Source organism: Pongo abelii, chromosome 12 (genome assembly GCF_028885655.2).
Source record: "Pongo abelii isolate AG06213 chromosome 12, NHGRI_mPonAbe1-v2.0_pri, whole genome shotgun sequence".
Classification (NCBI taxonomy): domain Eukaryota; kingdom Metazoa; phylum Chordata; class Mammalia; order Primates; family Hominidae; genus Pongo; species Pongo abelii.
The window spans coordinates 5,223,523-5,241,231 of record NC_071997.2 but is presented as its reverse complement, the minus strand read 5'-3'; positions in this window follow the sequence as shown (position 1 = coordinate 5,241,231).

Below are 17,709 nucleotides of genomic sequence, written 5' to 3'. Positions count from 1 at the left end.
CTATGTCCTGAATGGTATTGCCTAGGTTTTCTTCTAGGGTTTTTATGGTTTTAGGTCTAACGTTTAAGTCTTTAATCCATCTTGAGTTGATTTTTGTATAAGGTGTAAGGAAGGGATCCAGTTTCAGCTTTCTACATGTGGCTAGCCAGTTTTCCCAGCACCATTTATTAAATAGGGAATCCTTTCTCCATTTCTTGTTTTTGTCAAGTTTGTCAAAGATCAGATTCTTGTAGATATGTGGCATTATTTCTGACGGCTCTGTTCTGTTCCATTGATCTAGATCTCTGTTTGGTACCAGTACCATGCTGTTTTGGTTACTGTAGCCTTGTAGTATAGTTTGAAGTCAGGTAGCGTGATGCCTCCAGCTTTGTTCTTTTGGCTTAGGATTGACTTGGTGATGCGGGCTCTTTTTTGGTTCCATATGAACTTTAAAGTAGGTTTTTCCAATTCTGTGAAGAAAGTCATTGGTAACTTGATGGGGATGGCATTGAATCTGTAAATTACCTTGGGAAGGATGGCCATTTTCATGATATTGATTCTTCCTACCCATGAGCATGGAATGTTCTTCCATTTGTTTGTATCCTCTTTTATTTCCTTGAGCAGTGGTTTGTAGTTTTCTCCTTGAAGAGGTCCTTCACATCCCTTGGAAGTTGGATTCCTAGGTATTTTATTCTCTTTGAAGCAATTGTGAATGGGAGTTCACTCATGATTTGGCTCTCTGTTTGTCTGTTATTGATGTATAAGAATGCTTGTGATTTTTGTCCATTGATTTTGTATCCTGAGACTTTGCTGAAGTTGCTTATCAGCTTAAGGAGATTTTGGGCTGAGACAATGGGGTTTTCTAGATATACTATCACGTCATCTGCAAACAGGGACAATTTGACTTCTTTTTTTCCTAATTGAATACCCTTGATTTCCTTCTCTTGCCTAATTGCCCTGGCCAGAACTTCCAACACTATGTTGAATAGAAGTGGTGAGAGAGGGCATCCCTGTCTTGTGCCAGTTTTCAAAGTGAATGCTTCCAGTTTTTGCCCATTCAGTATGATATTGGCTGTGGGTTTGTCATAAATAGCTCTTATTATTTTGAGATACGACCCATCAATACCCAATTTATTGAGAGTTTTTAGCATGAAGGGTTGTTGAATTTTGTCAAAGGCCTTTTCTTCACGTATTGAGATAATCATGTGGTTTTTGACTTTGGTTCTGTTTATATGCTGGATTACATTTATTGATTTGCGTATATTGAACCAGACTTGCATCCCAGGGATGAAGCCCAGTTGATCATGGTGGATAAGCTGTCTGATGTGCTGCTGGATTCGGTTTGCCAGTAATTTATTGAGGATTTTTGCATCAATATTCATCAAGGATATTGGTCTAAAATTCTCTTTTTTGATTGTGTCTCTGCCCAGCTTTGGTATCAGCATGATGCTGGCCTCATAAAATGAGTTAGGAAGGAATCCCTCTTTTTCTATTGATTGGAATAGTTTCTGAAGTAATGGTTCCACTTCCTCCTTGGACCTCTGGTAGAATTCGGCTGTGAACCCATCTGATCCTGGACTCTTTTTGGTTGGTAAGCTATTGATTATTGCCACAATTTCAGCTCCTGTTATTAGTCTATTCAGAGATTCAACTTCTTCCTGGTTTAGTCATGGGAGAGTGTATGTGTCGAGGAATTTATCCCTTTCTTTTTTTTTTAATTTTTTTTCTTTTTATCATTATTATTATTATTATTATTATTATTATTATTATACTTTAGGCTCTATGGTACATGTGCGCAACGTGCAGGTAAGCTACATGTGTATACATGTGCCATGCTGGTGCGCTGCACCCACCAACTCGTCATCTAGCATTAGGTATATCTCCCAATGCTGTCCCTCGCCCCTCCCCCCACCCCACAACAGTCCCCGAAGTGTGATGTTCCCCTTCTTGTATCCACGTGCTCTCATTGTTCAATTCCCACCTATGAGTGAGAATATGTGGTGTTTGGTTTTTTGTTCTTGCGATAGTTTACTGAGAACGATGATTTCCAATTTCATCCATGTCCCTACAAAGGATATGAACTCATCATTTTTTATGGCTGCCTAGTATTCCATGGTGTATATGTGCCACATTTTCTTAATCCAGTCTATCATTGTTGGACATTTGGGTTGGTTCCAAGTCTTTGCTATTGTGTATAATGCCGCAATAAACATACGTGTGCATGTGTCTTTATAGCAGCATGATTTATAGTCCTTTGGGTATATACCCAGTAATGGGATGGCTGGGTCAAATGGAATTTCTAGTTCTAGATCCCTGAGGAATCGCCACAGTGACTTCCACAAGGGTTGAACTAGTTTACAGTCCCACCAACAGTGTAAAAGTGTTCCTATTTCTCCACATCCTCTCCAGCACCTGTTGTTTCCTGACTTTTTAATGATTGCCATTCTAACTGGTGTGAGATGGTATCTCATTGTGGTTTTGATTTGCATTTCTCTGATGGCCAGTGATGGTGAGCATTTTTTCATGTGTTTTTTGGCTGCATAAATGTCTTCTTTGGAGGAGTGTCTGTTCATGTCCTTCGCCCACTTTTTGATGGGGTTCTTTGGTGTTTTCTTGTAAATTTGTTGGAGTTCATTGTAGATTCTGGATATTAGCCCTTTGTCAGATGAGTAGGTTGCGAAAATTTTCTCCCATTGTGTAGGTTGCCTGTTCACTCTGATGGTAGTTTCCTTTGCTGTGCAGAAGCTCTTTAGTTTAATTAGATCCCATTTGTCAATTTTGGCTTTTGTTGCCATTGCTTTTGGTGTTTTAGACATGAAGTCCTTGCCCATGCCTATGTCCTGAATGGTATTGCCTAGGTTTTCTTCTAGGGTTTTTATGGTTTTAGGTCTAACGTTTAAGTCTTTAATCCATCTTGAGTTGATTTTTGTATAAGGTGTAAGGAAGGGATCCAGTTTCAGCTTTCTACATGTGGCTAGCCAGTTTTCCCAGCACCATTTATTAAATAGGGAATCCTTTCTCCATTTCTTGTTTTTGTCAAGTTTGTCAAAGATCAGATTGTTGTAGATATGTGGCATTATTTCTGACGGCTCTGTTCTGTTCCATTGATCTATATCTCTGTTTGGTACCAGTACCATGCTGTTTTGGTTACTGTAGCCTTGTAGTATAGTTTGAAGTCAGGTAGCGTGATGCCTCCAGCTTTGTTCTTTTGGCTTAGGATTGACTTGGTGATGCGGGCTCTTTTTTGGTTCCATATGAACTTTAAAGTAGGTTTTTCCAATTCTGTGAAGAAAGTCATTGGTAACTTGATGGGGATGGCATTGAATCTGTAAATTACCTTGGGAAGGATGGCCATTTTCATGATATTGATTCTTCCTACCCATGAGCATGGAATGTTCTTCCATTTGTTTGTATCCTCTTTTATTTCCTTGAGCAGTGGTTTGTAGTTTTCTCCTTGAAGAGGTCCTTCACATCCCTTGTAAGTTGGATTCCTAGGTATTTTATTCTCTTTGAAGCAATTGTGAATGGGAGTTCACTCATGATTTGGCTCTCTGTTTGTCTGTTATTGATGTATAAGAATGCTTGTGATTTTTGTCCATTGATTTTGTATCCTGAGACTTTGCTGAAGTTGCTTATCAGCTTAAGGAGATTTTGGGCTGAGACAATGGGGTTTTCTAGATATACTATCACGTCATCTGCAAACAGGGACAATTTGACTTCTTTTTTTCCTAATTGAATACCCTTGATTTCCTTCTCTTGCCTAATTGCCCTGGCCAGAACTTCCAACACTATGTTGAATACAAGTGGTGAGAGAGGGCATCCCTGTCTTGTGCCAGTTTTCAAAGTGAATGCTTCCAGTTTTTGCCCATTCAGTATGATATTGGCTGTGGGTTTGTCATAAATAGCTCTTATTATTTTGAGATACGACCCATCAATACCCAATTTATTGAGAGTTTTTAGCATGAAGGGTTGTTGAATTTTGTCAAAGGCCTTTTCTTCACGTATTGAGATAATCATGTGGTTTTTGACTTTGGTTCTGTTTATATGCTGGATTACATTTATTGATTTGCGTATATTGAACCAGACTTGCATCCCAGGGATGAAGCCCAGTTGATCATGGTGGATAAGCTGTCTGATGTGCTGCTGGATTCGGTTTGCCAGTAATTTATTGAGGATTTTTGCATCAATATTCATCAAGGATATTGGTCTAAAATTCTCTTTTTTGATTGTGTCTCTGCCCAGCTTTGGTAGCAGCATGATGCTGGCCTCATAAAATGAGTTAGGAAGGAATCCCTCTTTTTCTATTGATTGGAATAGTTTCTGAAGTAATGGTTCCAGTTCCTCCTTGGACCTCTGGTAGAATTCGGCTGTGAACCCATCTGATCCTGGACTCTTTTTGGTTGGTAAGCTATTGATTATTGCCACAATTTCAGCTCCTGTTATTAGTCTATTCAGAGATTCAACTTCTTCCTGGTTTAGTGATGGGACACTGTATGTGTCGAGGAATTTATCCCTGTCTTTTTTTTTAATTTTTTTTCTTTTTATCATTATTATTATTATTATTATTATTATTATTATTATTATACTTTAGGCTCTATGGTACGTGTGCGCAACGTGCAGGTAAGCTACATGTGTATACATGTGCCATGCTGGTGCGCTGCACCCACCAACTCGTCATCTAGCATTAGGTATATCTCCCAATGCTGTCCCTCGCCCCTCCCCCCACCCCACAACAGTCCCCGAAGTGTGATGTTCCCCTTCTTGTGTCCACGTGTTCTCATTGTTCAATTCCCACCTATGAGTGAGAAGATGTGGTGTTTGGTTTTTTGTTCTTGCGATAGTTTACTGAGAACGATGATTTCCAATTTCATCCATGTCCCTACAAAGGATATGAACTCATCATTTTTTATGGCTGCCTAGTATTCCATGGTGTATATGTGCCACATTTTCTTAATCCAGTCTATCATTGTTGGACATTTGGGTTGGTTCCAAGTCTTTGCTATTGTGTATAATGCCGCAATAAACATACGTGTGCATGTGTCTTTATAGCAGCATGATTTATAGTCCTTTGGGTATATACCCAGTAATGGGATGGCTGGGTCAAATGGAATTTCTAGTTCTAGATCCCTGAGGAATCGCCACAGTGACTTCCACAAGGGTTGAACTAGTTTACAGTCCCACCAACAGTGTAAAAGTGTTCCTATTTCTCCACATCCTCTCCAGCACCTGTTGTTTCCTGACTTTTTAATGATTGCCATTCTAACTGGTGTGAGATGGTATCTCATTGTGGTTTTGATTTGCATTTCTCTGATGGCCAGTGATGGTGAGCATTTTTTCATGTGTTTTTTGGCTGCATAAATGTCTTCTTTGGAGGAGTGTCTGTTCATGTCCTTCGCCCACTTTTTGATGGGGTTCTTTGGTGTTTTCTTGTAAATTTGTTGGAGTTCATTGTAGATTCTGGATATTAGCCCTTTGTCAGATGAGTAGGTTGCGAAAATTTTCTCCCATTGTGTAGGTTGCCTGTTCACTCTGATGGTAGTTTCCTTTGCTGTGCAGAAGCTCTTTAGTTTAATTAGATCCCATTTGTCAATTTTGGCTTTTGTTGCCATTGCTTTTGGTGTTTTAGACATGAAGTCCTTGCCCATGCCTATGTCCTGAATGGTATTGCCTAGGTTTTCTTCTAGGGTTTTTATGGTTTTAGGTCTAACGTTTAAGTCTTTAATCCATCTTGAGTTGATTTTTGTATAAGGTGTAAGGAAGGGATCCAGTTTCAGCTTTCTACATGTGGCTAGCCAGTTTTCCCAGCACCATTTATTAAATAGGGAATCCTTTCTCCATTTCTTGTTTTTGTCAAGTTTGTCAAAGATCAGATTGTTGTAGATATGTGGCATTATTTCTGACGGCTCTGTTCTGTTCCATTGATCTATATCTCTGTTTGGTACCAGTACCATGCTGTTTTGGTTACTGTAGCCTTGTAGTATAGTTTGAAGTCAGGTAGCGTGATGATTCCAGCTTTGTTCTTTTGGCTTAGGATTGACTTGGTGATGCGGGCTCTTTTTTGGTTCCATATGAACTTTAAAGTAGGTTTTTCCAATTCTGTGAAGAAAGTCATTGGTAACTTGATGGGGATGGCATTGAATCTGTAAATTACCTTGGGAAGGATGGCCATTTTCATGATATTGATTCTTCCTACCCATGAGCATGGAATGTTCTTCCATTTGTTTGTATCCTCTTTTATTTCCTTGAGCAGTGGTTTGTAGTTTTCTCCTTGAAGAGGTCCTTCACATCCCTTGGAAGTTGGATTCCTAGGTATTTTATTCTCTTTGAAGCAATTGTGAATGGGAGTTCACTCATGATTTGGCTCTCTATTTGTCTGTTATTGATGTATAAGAATGCTTGTGATTTTTGTCCATTGATTTTGTATCCTGAGACTTTGCTGAAGTTTCTTATCAGCTTAAGGAGATTTTGGGCTGAGACAATGGGGTTTTCTAGATATACTATCACGTCATCTGCAAACAGGGACAATTTGACTTCTTTTTTTCCTAATTGAATACCCTTGATTTCCTTCTCTTGCCTAATTGCCCTGGCCAGAACTTCCAACACTATGTTGAATAGAAGTGGTGAGAGAGGGCATCCCTGTCTTGTGCCAGTTTTCAAAGTGAATGCTTCCAGTTTTTGCCCATTCAGTATGATATTGGCTGTGGGTTTGTCATAAATAGCTCTTATTATTTTGAGATACGACCCATCAATACCCAATTTATTGAGAGTTTTTAGCATGAAGGGTTGTTGAATTTTGTCAAAGGCCTTTTCTTCACGTATTGAGATAATCATGTGGTTTTTGACTTTGGTTCTGTTTATATGCTGGATTACATTTATTGATTTGCGTATATTGAACCAGACTTGCATCCCAGGGATGAAGCCCAGTTGATCATGGTGGATAAGCTGTCTGATGTGCTGCTGGATTCGGTTTGCCAGTAATTTATTGAGGATTTTTGCATCAATATTCATCAAGGATATTGGTCTAAAATTCTCTTTTTTGATTGTGTCTCTGCCCAGCTTTGGTATCAGCATGATGCTGGCCTCATAAAATGAGTTAGGAAGGAATCCCTCTTTTTCTATTGATTGGAATAGTTTCTGAAGTAATGGTTCCACTTCCTCCTTGGACCTCTCGTAGAATTCGGCTGTGAACCCAGCTGATCCTGGACTCTTTTTGGTTGGTAAGCTATTGATTATTGCCACAATTTCAGCTCCTGTTATTAGTCTATTCAGAGATTCAACTTCTTCCTGGTTTAGTCATGGGAGAGTGTATGTGTCGAGGAATTTATCCCTTTCTTTTTTTTTAATTTTTTTTCTTTTTATCATTATTATTATTATTATTATTATTATTATTATTATTATTATTATTATTATACTTTAGGCTCTATGGTACGTGTGCGCAACGTGCAGGTAAGCTACATGTGTATACATGTGCCATGCTGGTGCGCTGCACCCACCAACTCGTCATCTAGCATTAGGTATATCTCCCAATGCTGTCCCTCGCCCCTCCCTCCACCCCACAACAGTCCCCGAAGTGTGATGTTCCCCTTCTTGTGTCCAAGTGCTCTCATTGTTCAATTCCCACCTATGAGTGAGAATATGTGGTGTTTGGTTTTTTGTTCTTGCGATAGTTTACTGAGAACGATGATTTCCAATTTCATCCATGTCCCTACAAAGGATATGAACTCATCATTTTTTATGGCTGCCTAGTATTCCATGGTGTATATGTGCCACATTTTCTTAATCCAGTCTATCATTGTTGGACATTTGGGTTGGTTCCAAGTCTTTGCTATTGTGTATAATGCCGCAATAAACATACGTGTGCATGTGTCTTTATAGCAGCATGATTTATAGTCCTTTGGGTATATACCCAGTAATGGGATGGCTGGGTCAAATGGAATTTCTAGTTCTAGATCCCTGAGGAATCGCCACAGTGACTTCCACAAGGGTTGAACTAGTTTACAGTCCCACCAACAGTGTAAAAGTGTTCCTATTTCTCCACATCCTCTCCAGCACCTGTTGTTTCCTGACTTTTTAATGATTGCCATTCTAACTGGTGTGAGATGGTATCTCATTGTGGTTTTGATTTGCATTTCTCTGATGGCCAGTGATGGTGAGCATTTTTTCATGTGTTTTTTGGCTGCATAAATGTCTTCTTTGGAGGAGTGTCTGTTCATGTCCTTCGCCCACTTTTTGATGGGGTTGTTTGGTGTTTTCTTGTAAATTTGTTGGAGTTCATTGTAGATTCTGGATATTAGCCCTTTGTCAGATGAGTAGGTTGCGAAAACTTTCTCCCATTGTGTAGGTTGCCTGTTCACTCTGATGGTAGTTTCCTTTGCTGTGCAGAAGCTCTTTAGTTTAATTAGATCCCATTTGTCAATTTTGGCTTTTGTTGCCATTGCTTTTGGTGTTTTAGACATGAAGTCCTTGCCCATGCCTATGTCCTGAATGGTATTGCCTAGGTTTTCTTCTAGGGTTTTTATGGTTTTAGGTCTAACGTTTAAGTCTTTAATCCATCTTGAGTTGATTTTTGTACAGGGTGTAAGGAAGGGATCCAGTTTCAGCTTTCTACATGTGGCTAGCCAGTTTTCCCAGCACCATTTATTAAATAGGGAATCCTTTCTCCATTTCTTGTTTTTGTCAAGTTTGTCAAAGATCAGATTGTTGTAGATATGTGGCATTATTTCTGACGGCTCTGTTCTGTTCCGTTGATCTATATCTCTGTTTGGTACCAGTACCATGCTGTTTTGGTTACTGTAGCCTTGTAGTATAGTTTGAAGTCAGGTAGCGTGATGCCTCCAGCTTTGTTCTTTTGGCTTAGGATTGACTTGGTGATGCGGGCTCTTTTTTGGTTCCATATGAACTTTAAAGTAGTTTTTCCAATTCTGTGAAGAAAGTCATTGGTAACTTGATGGGGATGGCATTGAATCTGTAAATTACCTTGGGAAGGATGGCCATTTTCATGATATTGATTCTTCCTACGCATGAGCATGGAATGTTCTTCCATTTGTTTGTATCCTCTTTTATTTCCTTGAGCAGTGGTTTGTAGTTTTCTCCCTGAAGAAGTCCTTCACATCCCTTGGAAGTTGGATTCCTAGGTATTTTATTCTCTTTGAAGCAATTGTGAATGGGAGTTCACTCATGATTTGGCTCTCTGTTTGTCTGTTATTGATGTATAAGAATGCTTGTGATTTTTGTCCATTGATTTTGTATCCTGAGACTTTGCTGAAGTTGCTTATCAGCTTAAGGAGATTTTGGGCTGAGACAATGGGGTTTTCTAGATATACTATCACGTCATCTGCAAACAGGGACAATTTGACTTCTTTTTTTCCTAATTGAATACCCTTGATTTCCTTCTCTTGCCTAATTGCCCTGGCCAGAACTTCCAACACTATGTTGAATACAAGTGGTGAGAGAGGGCATCCCTGTCTTGTGCCAGTTTTCAAAGTGAATGCTTCCAGTTTTTGCCCATTCAGTATGATATTGGCTGTGGGTTTGTCATAAATAGCTCTTATTATTTTGAGATACGACCCATCAATACCCAATTTATTGAGAGTTTTTAGCATGAAGGGTTGTTGAATTTTGTCAAAGGCCTTTTCTTCACGTATTGAGATAATCATGTGGTTTTTGACTTTGGTTCTGTTTATATGCTGGATTACATTTATTGATTTGCGTATATTGAACCAGACTTGCATCCCAGGGATGAAGCCCAGTTGATCATGGTGGATAAGCTGTCTGATGTGCTGCTGGATTCGGTTTGCCAGTAATTTATTGAGGATTTTTGCATCAATATTCATCAAGGATATTGGTCTAAAATTCTCTTTTTTGATTGTGTCTCTGCCCAGCTTTGGTATCAGCATGATGCTGGCCTCATAAAATGAGTTAGGAAGGAATCCCTCTTTTTCTATTGATTGGAATAGTTTCTGAAGTAATGGTTCCACTTCCTCCTTGGAACTCTGGTAGAATTCGGCTGTGAACCCATCTGATCCTGGACTCTTTTTGGTTGGTAAGCTATTGATTATTGCCACAATTTCAGCTCCTGTTATTAGTCTATTCAGAGATTCAACTTCTTCCTGGTTTAGTCATGGGAGAGTGTATGTGTCGAGGAATTTATCCCTTTCTTTTTTTTTTAATTTTTTTTCTTTTTATCATTATTATTATTATTATTATTATTATTATACTTTAGGCTCTATGGTACATGTGCGCAACGTGCAGGTAAGCTACATGTGTATACATGTGCCATGCTGGTGCGCTGCACCCACCAACTCGTCATCTAGCATTAGGTATATCTCCCAATGCTGTCCCTCGCCCCTCCCCCCACCCCACAACAGTCCCCGAAGTGTGATGTTCCCCTTCTTGTGTCCACGTGTTCTCATTGTTCAATTCCCACCTATGAGTGAGAAGATGTGGTGTTTGGTTTTTTGTTCTTGCGATAGTTTACTGAGAACGATGATTTCCAATTTCATCCATGTCCCTACAAAGGATATGAACTCATCATTTTTTATGGCTGCCTAGTATTCCATGGTGTATATGTGCCACATTTTCTTAATCCAGTCTATCATTGTTGGACATTTGGGTTGGTTCCAAGTCTTTGCTATTGTGTATAATGCCGCAATAAACATACGTGTGCATGTGTCTTTATAGCAGCATGATTTATAGTCCTTTGGGTATATACCCAGTAATGGGATGGCTGGGTCAAATGGAATTTCTAGTTCTAGATCCCTGAGGAATCGCCACAGTGACTTCCACAAGGGTTGAACTAGTTTACAGTCCCACCAACAGTGTAAAAGTGTTCCTATTTCTCCACATCCTCTCCAGCACCTGTTGTTTCCTGACTTTTTAATGATTGCCATTCTAACTGGTGTGAGATGGTATCTCATTGTGGTTTTGATTTGCATTTCTCTGATGGCCAGTGATGGTGAGCATTTTTTCATGTGTTTTTTGGCTGCATAAATGTCTTCTTTGGAGGAGTGTCTGTTCATGTCCTTCGCCCACTTTTTGATGGGGTTGTTTGGTGTTTTCTTGTAAATTTGTTGGAGTTCATTGTAGATTCTGGATATTAGCCCTTTGTCAGATGAGTAGGTTGCGAAAATTTTCTCCCATTGTGTAGGTTGCCTGTTCACTCTGATGGTAGTTTCCTTTGCTGTGCAGAAGCTCTTTAGTTTAATTAGATCCCATTTGTCAATTTTGGCTTTTGTTGCCATTGCTTTTGGTGTTTTAGACATGAAGTCCTTGCCCATGCCTATGTCCTGAATGGTATTGCCTAGGTTTTCTTCTAGGGTTTTTATGGTTTTAGGTCTAACGTTTAAGTCTTTAATCCATCTTGAGTTGATTTTTGTATAAGGTGTAAGGAAGGGATCCAGTTTCAGCTTTCTACATGTGGCTAGCCAGTTTTCCCAGCACCATTTATTAAATAGGGAATCCTTTCTCCATTTCTTGTTTTTGTCAAGTTTGTCAAAGATCAGATTGTTGTAGATATGTGGCATTATTTCTGACGGCTCTGTTCTGTTCCATTGATCTATATCTCTGTTTGGTACCAGTACCATGCTGTTTTGGTTACTGTAGCCTTGTAGTATAGTTTGAAGTCAGGTAGCGTGATGATTCCAGCTTTGTTCTTTTGGCTTAGGATTGACTTGGTGATGCGGGCTCTTTTTTGGTTCCATATGAACTTTAAAGTAGTTTTTTCCAATTCTGTGAAGAAAGTCATTGGTAACTTGATGGGGATGGCATTGAATCTGTAAATTACCTTGGGAAGGATGGCCATTTTCATGATATTGATTCTTCCTACCCATGAGCATGGAATGTTCTTCCATTTGTTTGTATCCTCTTTTATTTCCTTGAGCAGTGGTTTGTAGTTTTCTCCTTGAAGAGGTCCTTCACATCCCTTGGAAGTTGGATTCCTAGGTATTTTATTCTCTTTGAAGCAATTGTGAATGGGAGTTCACTCATGATTTGGCTCTCTATTTGTCTGTTATTGATGTATAAGAATGCTTGTGATTTTTGTCCATTGATTTTGTATCCTGAGACTTTGCTGAAGTTTCTTATCAGTTTAAGGAGATTTTGGGCTGAGACAATGGGGTTTTCTAGATATACTATCACGTCATCTGCAAACAGGGACAATTTGACTTCTTTTTTTCCTAATTGAATACCCTTGATTTCCTTCTCTTGCCTAATTGCCCTGGCCAGAACTTCCAACACTATGTTGAATACAAGTGGTGAGAGAGGGCATCCCTGTCTTGTGCCAGTTTTCAAAGTGAATGCTTCCAGTTTTTGCCCATTCAGTATGATATTGGCTGTGGGTTTGTCATAAATAGCTCTTATTATTTTGAGATACGACCCATCAATACCCAATTTATTGAGAGTTTTTAGCATGAAGGGTTGTTGAATTTTGTCAAAGGCCTTTTCTTCACGTATTGAGATAATCATGTGGTTTTTGACTTTGGTTCTGTTTATATGCTGGATTACATTTATTGATTTGCGTATATTGAACCAGACTTGCATCCCAGGGATGAAGCCCAGTTGATCATGGTGGATAAGCTGTCTGATGTGCTGCTGGATTCGGTTTGCCAGTAATTTATTGAGGATTTTTGCATCAATATTCATCAAGGATATTGGTCTAAAATTCTCTTTTTTGATTGTGTCTCTGCCCAGCTTTGGTATCAGCATGATGCTGGCCTCATAAAATGAGTTAGGAAGGAATCCCTCTTTTTCTATTGATTGGAATAGTTTCTGAAGTAATGGTTCCAGTTCCTCCTTGGACCTCTCGTAGAATTCGGCTGTGAACCCAGCTGATCCTGGACTCTTTTTGGTTGGTAAGCTATTGATTATTGCCACAATTTCAGCTCCTGTTATTAGTCTATTCAGAGATTCAACTTCTTCCTGGTTTAGTCATGGGAGAGTGTATGTGTCGAGGAATTTATCCCTTTCTTTTTTTTTAATTTTTTTTCTTTTTATCATTATTATTATTATTATTATTATTATTATTATTATTATTATTATTATTATACTTTAGGCTCTATGGTACGTGTGCGCAACGTGCAGGTAAGCTACATGTGTATACATGTGCCATGCTGGTGCGCTGCACCCACCAACTCGTCATCTAGCATTAGGTATATCTCCCAATGCTGTCCCTCGCCCCTCCCTCCACCCCACAACAGTCCCCGAAGTGTGATGTTCCCCTTCTTGTGTCCACGTGTTCTCATTGTTCAATTCCCACCTATGAGTGAGAATATGTGGTGTTTGGTTTTTTGTTCTTGCGATAGTTTACTGAGAACGATGATTTCCAATTTCATCCATGTCCCTACAAAGGATATGAACTCATCATTTTTTATGGCTGCCTAGTATTCCATGGTGTATATGTGCCACATTTTCTTAATCCAGTCTATCATTGTTGGACATTTGGGTTGGTTCCAAGTCTTTGCTATTGTGTATAATGCCGCAATAAACATACGTGTGCATGTGTCTTTATAGCAGCATGATTTATAGTCCTTTGGGTATATACCCAGTAATGGGATGGCTGGGTCAAATGGAATTTCTAGTTCTAGATCCCTGAGGAATCGCCACAGTGACTTCCACAAGGGTTGAACTAGTTTACAGTCCCACCAACAGTGTAAAAGTGTTCCTATTTCTCCACATCCTCTCCAGCACCTGTTGTTTCCTGACTTTTTAATGATTGCCATTCTAACTGGTGTGAGATGGTATCTCATTGTGGTTTTGATTTGCATTTCTCTGATGGCCAGTGATGGTGAGCATTTTTTCATGTGTTTTTTGGCTGCATAAATGTCTTCTTTGGAGGAGTGTCTGTTCATGTCCTTCGCCCACTTTTTGATGGGGTTGTTTGGTGTTTTCTTGTAAATTTGTTGGAGTTCATTGTAGATTCTGGATATTAGCCCTTTGTCAGATGAGTAGGTTGCGAAAACTTTCTCCCATTGTGTAGGTTGCCTGTTCACTCTGATGGTAGTTTCCTTTGCTGTGCAGAAGCTCTTTAGTTTAATTAGATCCCATTTGTCAATTTTGGCTTTTGTTGCCATTGCTTTTGGTGTTTTAGACATGAAGTCCTTGCCCATGCCTATGTCCTGAATGGTATTGCCTAGGTTTTCTTCTAGGGTTTTTATGGTTTTAGGTCTAACGTTTAAGTCTTTAATCCATCTTGAGTTGATTTTTGTACAGGGTGTAAGGAAGGGATCCAGTTTCAGCTTTCTACATGTGGCTAGCCAGTTTTCCCAGCACCATTTATTAAATAGGGAATCCTTTCTCCATTTCTTGTTTTTGTCAAGTTTGTCAAAGATCAGATTGTTGTAGATATGTGGCATTATTTCTGACGGCTCTGTTCTGTTCCGTTGATCTATATCTCTGTTTGGTACCAGTACCATGCTGTTTTGGTTACTGTAGCCTTGTAGTATAGTTTGAAGTCAGGTAGCGTGATGCCTCCAGCTTTGTTCTTTTGGCTTAGGATTGACTTGGTGATGCGGGCTCTTTTTTGGTTCCATATGAACTTTAAAGTAGTTTTTCCAATTCTGTGAAGAAAGTCATTGGTAACTTGATGGGGATGGCATTGAATCTGTAAATTACCTTGGGAAGGATGGCCATTTTCATGATATTGATTCTTCCTACGCATGAGCATGGAATGTTCTTCCATTTGTTTGTATCCTCTTTTATTTCCTTGAGCAGTGGTTTGTAGTTTTCTCCTTGAAGAAGTCCTTCACATCCCTTGGAAGTTGGATTCCTAGGTATTTTATTCTCTTTGAAGCAATTGTGAATGGGAGTTCACTCATGATTTGGCTCTCTGTTTGTCTGTTATTGATGTGTAAGAATGCTTGTGATTTTTGTCCATTGATTTTGTATCCTGAGACTTTGCTGAAGTTGCTTATCAGCTTAAGGAGATTTTGGGCTGAGACAATGGGGTTTTCTAGATATACTATCACGTCATCTGCAAACAGGGACAATTTGACTTCTTTTTTTCCTAATTGAATACCCTTGATTTCCTTCTCTTGCCTAATTGCCCTGGCCAGAACTTCCAACACTATGTTGAATAGAAGTGGTGAGAGAGGGCATCCCTGTCTTGTGCCAGTTTTCAAAGTGAATGCTTCCAGTTTTTGCCCATTCAGTATGATATTGGCTGTGGGTTTGTCATAAATAGCTCTTATTATTTTGAGATACGACCCATCAGTACCCAATTTATTGAGAGTTTTTAGCATGAAGGGTTGTTGAATTTTGTCAAAGGCCTTTTCTTCACGTATTGAGATAATCATGTGGTTTTTGACTTTGGTTCTGTTTATATGCTGGATTACATTTATTGATTTGCGTATATTGAGTCAGACTTGCATCCCAGGGATGAAGCCCACTTGATCAAGGTGGATAAGCTGTCTGATGTGCTGCTGGATTCGGTTTGCCAGTAATTTATTGAGGATTTTTGCATCAATATTCATCAAGGATATTGGTCTAAAATTCTCTTTTTTGATTGTGTCTCTGCCCAGCTTTGGTATCAGCATGATGCTGGCCTCATAAAATGAGTTAGGAAGGAATCCCTCTTTTTCTATTGATTGGAATAGTTTCTGAAGTAATGGTTCCAGTTCCTCCTTGGACCTCTGGTAGAATTCGGCTGTGAACCCATCTGATCCTGGACTCTTTTTGGTTGGTAAGCTATTGATTATTGCCACAATTTCAGCTCCTGTTATTAGTCTATTCAGAGATTCAACTTCTTCCTGGTTTAGTCATGGGAGAGTGTATGTGTCGAGGAATTTATCCCTTTCTTTTTTTTTTAATTTTTTTTCTTTTTATCATTATTAATATTATTATTATTATTATTATTATTATACTTTAGGCTCTATGGTACATGTGCGCAACGTGCAGGTAAGCTACATGTGTATACATGTGCCATGCTGGTGCGCTGCACCCACCAACTCGTCATCTAGCATTAGGTATATCTCCCAATGCTGTCCCTCGCCCCTCCCCCCACCCCACAACAGTCCCCGAAGTGTGATGTTCCCCTTCTTGTATCCACGTGTTCTCATTGTTCAATTCCCACCTATGAGTGAGAATATGTGGTGTTTGGTTTTTTGTTCTTGCGATAGTTTACTGAGAACGATGATTTCCAATTTCATCCATGTCCCTACAAAGGATATGAACTCATCATTTTTTATGGCTGCCTAGTATTCCATGGTGTATATGTGCCACATTTTCTTAATCCAGTCTATCATTGTTGGACATTTGGGTTGGTTCCAAGTCTTTGCTATTGTGTATAATGCCGCAATAAACATACGTGTGCATGTGTCTTTATAGCAGCATGATTTATAGTCCTTTGGGTATATACCCAGTAATGGGATGGCTGGGTCAAATGGAATTTCTAGTTCTAGATCCCTGAGGAATCGCCACAGTGACTTCCACAAGGGTTGAACTAGTTTACAGTCCCACCAACAGTGTAAAAGTGTTCCTATTTCTCCACATCCTCTCCAGCACCTGTTGTTTCCTGACTTTTTAATGATTGCCATTCTAACTGGTGTGAGATGGTATCTCATTGTGGTTTTGATTTGCATTTCTCTGATGGCCAGTGATGGTGAGCATTTTTTCATGTGTTTTTTGGCTGCATAAATGTCTTCTTTGGAGGAGTGTCTGTTCATGTCCTTCGCCCACTTTTTGATGGGGTTGTTTGGTGTTTTCTTGTAAATTTGTTGGAGTTCATTGTAGATTCTGGATATTAGCCCTTTGTCAGATGAGTAGGTTGCGAAAATTTTCTCCCATTGTGTAGGTTGCCTGTTCACTCTGATGGTAGTTTCCTTTGCTGTGCAGAAGCTCTTTAGTTTAATTAGATCCCATTTGTCAATTTTGGCTTTTGTTGCCATTGCTTTTGGTGTTTTAGACATGAAGTCCTTGCCCATGCCTATGTCCTGAATGGTATTGCCTAGGTTTTCTTCTAGGGTTTTTATGGTTTTAGGTCTAACGTTTAAGTCTTTAATCCATCTTGAGTTGATTTTTGTATAAGGTGTAAGGAAGGGATCCAGTTTCAGCTTTCTACATGTGGCTAGCCAGTTTTCCCAGCACCATTTATTAAATAGGGAATCCTTTCTCCATTTCTTGTTTTTGTCAAGTTTGTCAAAGATCAGATTGTTGTAGATATGTGGCATTATTTCTGACGGCTCTGTTCTGTTCCATTGATCTATATCTCTGTTTGGTACCAGTACCATGCTGTTTTGGTTACTGTAGCCTTGTAGTATAGTTTGAAGTCAGGTAGCGTGATGCCTCCAGCTTTGTTCTTTTGGCTTAGGATTGACTTGGTGATGCGGGCTCTTTTTTGGTTCCATATGAACTTTAAAGTAGGTTTTTCCAATTCTGTGAAGAAAGTCATTGGTAACTTGATGGGGATGGCATTGAATCTGTAAATTACCTTGGGAAGGATGGCCATTTTCATGATATTGATTCTTCCTACCCATGAGCGTGGAATGTTCTTCCATTTGTTTGTATCCTCTTTTATTTCCTTGAGCAGTGGTTTGTAGTTTTCTCCTTGAAGAGGTCCTTCACATCCCTTGGAAGTTGGATTCCTAGGTATTTTATTCTCTTTGAAGCAATTGTGAATGGGAGTTCACTCATGATTTGGCTCTCTGTTTGTCTGTTATCGATGTATAAGAATGCTTGTGATTTTTGTCCATTGATTTTGTATCCTGAGACTTTGCTGAAGTTGCTTATCAGCTTAAGGAG